Here is a 7,938-nt window from a genome sequence, read left to right as displayed (position 1 = left end):
TGACGAGTGCGTGCTCGGATTTATTGTGGTAAATTGTCCCTTTTAGGCTCTTAGACCCTTGTAATCATTGAGTATGAAGTTATTCTTGATACGATTGAGTTCCCTATTATTAGTTTCACCTCTACATGTCTTACTTGGAATTTATTTGCCCTTTTGGTTTATTCTTGTTGCCTAATTGACTTTTACTTGTTTAACTGAAGACATTTACCCTTATATAGCCACGTTATCTTTCCTAACTGCTTGTCTTAAATTGGAAATCATTATTTCTATCTCTCATGTAATTAGTTGGCCCTTTGAAAAGAAGTTAGATATCCTATGCTTAGTTGATATTTCCTTACTTGAGATTATGTGATTTATGTTAACTCCCTTGTTGTTGAATTACGTATTATGGAATCGTTGCTTCGTAGTATTTTCTCCCTTGTTGAGTTGTTCTCATTGCACTTAGTATTTCTCTGTTACGGTTATTCCTTGTGAGTTAGTTGTACCGTCTTTTAGTGAACGGAAGTACCTGAGTTGATTCCCTTGCCTTGTTCTGGTATATATATTGTCGTTTGTTGTGTTGTACTTGAGATGGTGGTGCACGAGGTTTCTGCCGTGCGGATGTTGATATTGTGATGCACGAGGTCTCTACCGTGCGGATGTTGTTGAGGGGTTGCACGAGGTCTTTGCCGTGCTATTGTTGCTATTGATGTTTTGCACAAGCGGCGTAATAAGGCGGGATATGTTATATGCTTATATGTGGGTTGCGCATGTGGCGGAATAAGGTGGGAACATTGTGATGCACGTGTGGCGAAATAAGGCGGTGCTTATTATGTTATTATTTGCACACGTGGCGAAATAAGGTGGCTATGTCAGGGGTTGATTGAAATGAATTGTGACGGCCTGTGGAGGCATTCCTATCTTGTTTACTATTGTGATTGTGGGTTGCTTACCTGTACGAGCTTTATTGCTCGGAAGTTGTGAGGAATCATCGCACGTGCGGTTCGTTCTCCTTTTCATGTTTACTAGTTGGTAGAATTCTTGTTAAGACACTTGCACAAGCATACACGTAATTGAACACTCCTATTAGAGGTGAATTCCTCCTGATTTTGCTAAGGGTGGAGGTACGCCCTCGTTTATCTATTATACATGTGAGAGTGGCCCTAGTTAGCCAGTTAGTTGTCAGTATGACCGTGAGATTGATGGGGCACAAGATGCCAAGTGTTAGATTTCAGATGCTGGGTTTTCGTGAGCCGTGGTTTGTCCGAGATTTGGGAAAAATTGTGGAAAGAGTTGAATAAGACCTTATGTGATCATCATTGTAGGATATGAGTTATTGACTTGTCTTTCCCTTGCTGTGTTGTGACCTTAGGATTTGGATTATGATTCTACCGTCATTTCGTATCATCATTTATTATATTCTTGTTGTTACTTGTTGCCCTTTTCCTTTATTGTGAGTTGTAGCATTTTACTCATTCATGCAGTCTTTACATATTTATAAATCGTTCCCATTATTTCGATGATTATACTATTTATTGACCGGTAGGTGTCTTGACTGTTCCTCGTCACTACTCCACCGAGGTTAGTCTTGATACTTACTGGGCACCGCTGTGGTGTGCTCATGCTACTCTTCTGCACATTTTTCTTGTGCAGATACAGGTACCCCCATTCAGTTCTGTCAGCCTTGGAAGGAGGCGTATCAGTAGAGACTTCGAGGTATATCTGCTACGTCCGCAGATCGAGGAGTCCCTTTCCAGCTTTCTGTAATAAGTATAGCTCTTTCAGTATTTCTCCTTTGTATAGATATTCTTGAGTCAGAGCCTCTTATGTATCCCTTAGCTTGTGATTTATGAGATTCCGGGTTTTGGAAATTTTTGTTAGTTTCGAGAGTTGTTATTGTATGTGCCAGGCGGCACCTTAAGCACTGATTTATTTTACTAGTTCAGTTTTAATTATTTCTTCCGCAATTTGGTTTATATTCCGCATTGTTAGGCTTACCTAGTCGTATGGACTAGGTGCCGTCATGACATGTTCACGGAGGGCGAACTGGGGTCGTGACAAATTTCCCTCGAACATGCCTCGAGCTCGTCGAATCTGAGTTGAAAGTGAGACCTAAAAAATGTCAAAACTCCAGAATCGGTAGATTTGGTGTTGATTAAGACCAGAACGGACCTTGGTCATATGTTTTCATATGAGAACACGTGATTGAGGTCCCTTTCGGTCAAAATCGAGAGTGTGAAGAAGAACTCTGGGGCTCGGCCATTCCATTAGGTATCTTTAAATCTTGTTGTTTCTTTCTTGTATTTTCTGTTTTCTTTAAAGTCATCTGTCCTCATCTCATTTCTGTGTTTGTGTTTCTGCTTCTTCATAGTATGCTTTGTTATTCATGCACGATTTGTTTGATAATCAATTTAATTATCTTATTGTTTTTTTTAGAATTAGTTAAGTCATTCTCAGCTTCTCTTTTTGTTTTGGGCTTTGGTTTAAAGTTCCCGTATTTTCTTTCTCTTGGTTAACTTTAGGTCAGATTTTTTTTAGAATGTTGAGTCTTTGACTGATTTCAATTGATACCTAAAAAATCAGAAAGCCCAAATGGGGATTTAATTTGGTTCTGCAGACCAATTAGTTTGGTCAGTTGACCCGGGTTGGGTTTAAGGGTAAATAACAGGGGTGTGGAGGTTAGTTTAGGAAATTAGGGAGGGGAATCTATCAGTAACTAATTGGGGAAGCTTCTAGGAAGCTGGGGGAGGGATTTAAGAGCATTTCTGAAATTTAACTTGGGGGCTCCTAAGCAAAAAAGAAAATTAGAAAAGGATCAAAGTGAAAATCTGATCTCCTTAAGGCTGCCCTAATAGCTTGCCTATAAAGGCACTCTTACTTGAGAAGAAAGGCAGAAATTCAGAGATAAAAATTTAGAAAAACAAAAACGGCTGAAAAATCTCACAAAATCACTGTTTCATTCAGTTTTCTTCTATGATTCTGGAGTTGTCAATTTCTGAAACAATTTCTGGCTCATCTGGGGCACAAATGGACTGAATTTGGGTTTTAAAAGTTTGGTTTCAAGTTTGCTGTGGTATTTTCTTGATTGAAACTAGTTTTTGGACTGCTGCGTACCATTTTCTGGTTTGGAATTGGTTCTGCTGGTGCTGACTGCTACTACTTACTGCTGATACTCTCATTCTTTCTATTATTTCGCTTCTCCAGGTATCTCCCATTCCTTGGACATGTAAATTGGAAGAACAAGAGTTTTGATTTGCTTGAATAGCAAGCTGTGCTATATCAGTTTAAAAAAATGCAACTTCTTCTACTTCGGAAAATCATTCAGATCCCATATTTAGTTTAGTTCTCTGGTCATATTTGTTTCTTCCTGATTCATTTTGATCTTGTTGTTAATGTTGGATGAATTATGAGCTTTGTCTGACTAGGGTAGATGAGTTCAGGTTATATGTTTGTATAAAAGGTCTTAAGTTTGTTGTAAAAGAACTCAATCAATGTCTGTAGTTTTGAGGGCATTTGTTCATGTTTCTGCTAGAATCAGTATTATTTTAGCATCAATTTATCTCTAAATGTGTTAAGAATGTCAAGTAATGGTTTTAGCTAGAAACATGATCCCATCATGCTATGATTTATATTAAATTTGCTTTCGTTTACATGTGGGTACTCGGGATTGATATGATTTTGGGTATTTGCCTTGTTCGCACTTGGGACTGCCCTTTAAGCAAATAACTAGTTTGTTATGATTGTTGCATCTTCATGGCAAGATCGATTCAGAAAATGCATGAAAGGTGATACTAGAAATTGAGCTTATTTAAGTCATGTGTTTTGTTTTAAAATCAAAATGAGCATTTGTTTAATTTGATTCCATGTTCCATGCTAGTATCAGTTAATTAGCATTCTTTGATCGACAAAATAATTGAGAGTACGAAACTGGGCTTAGCACAGGCCCAAATGAAGAGCAGTCGGATTCAGACCCTTGGCACCTTTCCTCACCATGAATTGGGCTCATTTTTTAGCCCAAAGCTTGAAGACGTTTTTAAGGGGTCTGCCCAGCTGTTTGTTTGAAGTAGTTTTCTTTAGGCTCGTGGGTCTCTAATACGCTGCTTTTAAGTAATTTGGTAGGGTAAAACCTTTGGTTAAATAATTAGAATCCTTTAAGTTTCCTTAATCAATTAGTGGAGGTTAGCCATATTAAATAACACAAATGGCTTATGGCCCTCCAAAGCGTAGTTTGAATCCCTTTGAAAATTAGAATCAAGGTGTGACATCCATAATTAAATCACACAAGGCCCTCGTATTAATTTCGTATGACCTAGATATAAAAATGACAAATGTTCGTAGTTTGCTTTAGGCCCATTTAATATACCATCGTGATTGCGTACACGTTCGCGTGACATGATTACGATTCTAAAAACAAAACCGGAATATGCGTTCGCGCAACTTTGGCCAAACATTCTTAATAATAATAAAGTGTTATTAATTGTGGACACGTCGCGTGACATGATTTTTGACGCGCCAAACAAATGGGTACACGTGCGCATGACCCACTTCAAGATAATTTTCTTAATAAAAAGGACGGTAAAAGGTAAATGCACACAGGTTCTAAAATCAATAATTAAACTATTTGATTAAGCCAAGTATGATCAAAGCGACCGTGCTAGAACCACGAAACTCGGGAATGCCTAACACCTTCTCCCGGGTTAACAGAATTCCTTACCCGGATTTCTGGTTCGCGGACTGTAAAACAGAATCAATCTTTTCCTCGATTCGGGATTTGAACCGGTGTCTTGGGACACCATAAAATTATCCCAAGTGGCGACTCTGAATTCTTTAAATAAATAAATCTCGTTTCGATTGTCACTTTAAATTGGAAAAACTCCCTTATACCCCTTCGGGGGTAGTAAAAAGGAGGTGTGACAAGCACGAGTCAAAATTTGCCAATGAAGGTCATGACCAAGATTCTGTTGGAACTACACTAGGTGGGAAAGGACAAGCTACGGTCAACCATTACGTGGGGGGCTCACCGGTTTACTAAAGATAAGGCCAGGGAAGATATAATCAAAGCACTAGTAACATTTTAGGATCCAGCTCACAATGTTCTGCATTTCTCGGACTTCGAACTCACACCCACTTTGGAAGAGATAGTGGGATATGCTGGGAGTACCGAGGGTCTGAGACATAAATATCTGGTCGCTCCAAGGGTCGTCACCCCTCACAAGTTTCTGGATTTGCTAAAAATAAGCAGGGGGTCCAGTATGCAGATTTGGCGGCTGGGTTTTCCACCCTACACTTCATATACCAGCGGTACGGACATATAGGGGGATTTGAAAACCCAAAAAGCAGAATCTGTAGCAAAGGGAACCATCCATAATACGAAGAGCATAGATGTTTCGCTTTCATGGTAGCATTCTTGGGTCTTCTAGTGTTTCCCAGGAAGGATGGGAATATTGATCTACGAGTAGCTGGAGTCATCAATACTTTGATGATCAATGCCGAGAGCATCCTCGCGCCCATGATAGTGTCTGAAATATTCCGAGCTCTCACAGCTTGCAAAGTCGGAGTGGATTTTTTCGAAAGATGCAATTTGTTGCTACAAATGTGGATGATTGAGCATCTATGTCATCGTCCTCGGTACTTGAACTATGGGTCGACAGGGAAAAGCTGCATAGAGGAGTTTTATACAAGGGTCGATGGGTTCAAGATGCCAGAAGGGGTCGTAGATTGGATATCCTGCCTCCGTTCCAGAACTGCTGATAAGATAGAGTGGACGTTGGGTTGGCTTTCTGTTAATGAAATTATATATATGCCTACCACCGGTCCTCACTTCCTCCTAATGGGTCTCAGAAGTATCTGGCCTTACGCCCCGTACCGGGTTTTGAGATAGTTGGGAAGATGCCAAATAATTCCCAAAGACGAAGACCTTAGCATTCATGCGGTAGAGATCTGTGCTTATGGCCAATTTCATGAAGCAGTGGTTCGCCAGATCTGGAGTGAGTGCCAATACCTGACGGCCAATACCCGAGTGCGTGATCTATCCAAGGGTGAAGTCTCGTCCGGTTACCTCGCTTGGTATAAAAGAAGTGTTGAGTTTGGAAGACCAGCCAACAGACCCCACCTTCAAGAATTTGTTGAAGCATCACAGGAACAACGAGATTGGCTGGCCAAAGAAAATGAGTATAGGGCCACCATAAGCAAGTTGGAAAGCAAGTCAGAGATATTCAAATTGAGAATGGTTTGCAAGCCGCTGTGGATGAGGGTGAAAATAAAAGGCTAGCCAAAGAAAATGACACCCTCTAGGCCCAAATCCAAGAGATGAAAATAGCTGCTGAGAACCCTGCCAGAAGTGAAAAGGATAAGAAACTTACAGACAACCTTAAACGAATAGTAGGTGACTACGGATTTGATTTGAAAAAACCGAGGGCGAACTAGCAAAGGCCCAAGCAAACTTGGCCAGGAATGCGGAGGAACAGGCACGTTTCGTTCAACAATTGAAGGAAAAATAAGGAATCATGGGGTTGGAGAAAAAGATCAATGTCCTTGAGAGCGAAATGATCAAGCAGGCAAAGAACTTCAAAGCAGAAAGAGAACACTGCTATGCTTTGATGTCACAACTAGAAGAGGACCTGCAACAATTACAAGAGCAAAATCAAACAACCACGTAAGTTTTGGAGGCCAGATCTCAACAGATTGGGCTTTGCTACAGGAGAAAGGTGTCGTCAAGGAAAGGATTAGAAGGATTGCGGACTATATTGTGATAAAGTGCAACAAATGTAAGGACATGATCAGGTCCAAGTTCTTCGCTGCAGTTATGATTTTTGTCCGTCAGATTATGGATGACCTATTTCGCCTCCAAGAGGATATGGAGCATAGGCCCGCGGCGAGACCGACTGATGTCCCGCTGGCCGCTGGAGCAGTAGTTGAGGCATTTGTGTATTTCTGATTTTATTTTTTGAGTCTGTATTTTCAGTTTCTCTTTGAGTTTGTTAGTCCATTTTCGAGTCTGTAGTGCAGTTTCTGTTGGAGTCTGTTAGTTTTTATGTTTGAGGCTGTAGGGGAAGTCGTGGTAGTAGAAGGAAAATCAGAATGTTTTTGTTTTTATTTTATGAAAATTCGAAAAAAGCAAAATGTGTTTTTGTTTTACTTCACAATTATCTCCTGAACTACGTAATGATCTGATTCATGCGGCGTTATGATACGTAGGCAATCCCCATAGGATTCGATCATAACCCTAAAAAGAAAAGGAGAGGAGAAAGAAAAAGAAAGGAGAGATAGGAAATAAAAAAGAAAGAAAATTGAGTGGAAAGAAATAATGGCAAAACAAGAAAGAAAACGAGTGCAAAATAAAAGGGAAGCAACAAAAACAAGTGGGAAAGGCCAATAGTGATTAAAGAGGGCTTGGAGTGAAAAGAAAAAAAAAGAGAAGAGAAAGCGCAAAATGAGAAGAGCTAGTTAAAAGCTGGGATGAAACATGCATCCGTTCAAATACATGGTAGAAACTTTAACTGTTCAGGTGCATCGCATCGTAAATGTGCGGTTGCCTATCTGTTAAATCCTAAACACTAACAAGTTTGATGTTGTCATTGAGACCAGGAAGGTGGATAGTTTGTTTGGCATTCTAGCAACCCACCCGTACAACACAAGGTCAAAGAGCAAGGTAGCCATGGCTAGCAAAGACTTGGACACAGGGGTTATTGATCTGTCAAGGGGGATTGTGGAATCGGAATTTGAGTTGAAAGAAGAGGCTTGAAAGTTGAAATGCCGGATAATATAGATGTACCGGGCTTGGATTAGTGGGCATCATCTACCCTCATCCCCCACTAACTACATTGAAAATCTTGCTTCCGTCCCACTACGATCACAATCCCAGATTCCCACTGCTGCTGAGTTCTCCCCACAACACCCCCCAGGCTTTACCCCTTGCCACAACTACCCTGGCATCTTGTCCCAGCCTTTTCATGCTCC

This window comes from Nicotiana attenuata, chromosome 1 (assembly GCF_001879085.1).
Source record: "Nicotiana attenuata strain UT chromosome 1, NIATTr2, whole genome shotgun sequence".
NCBI lineage: Eukaryota > Viridiplantae > Streptophyta > Magnoliopsida > Solanales > Solanaceae > Nicotiana > Nicotiana attenuata.
The sequence above is the reverse complement of the archived record's forward strand: the minus strand, read 5'-3'. Positions refer to the sequence as shown.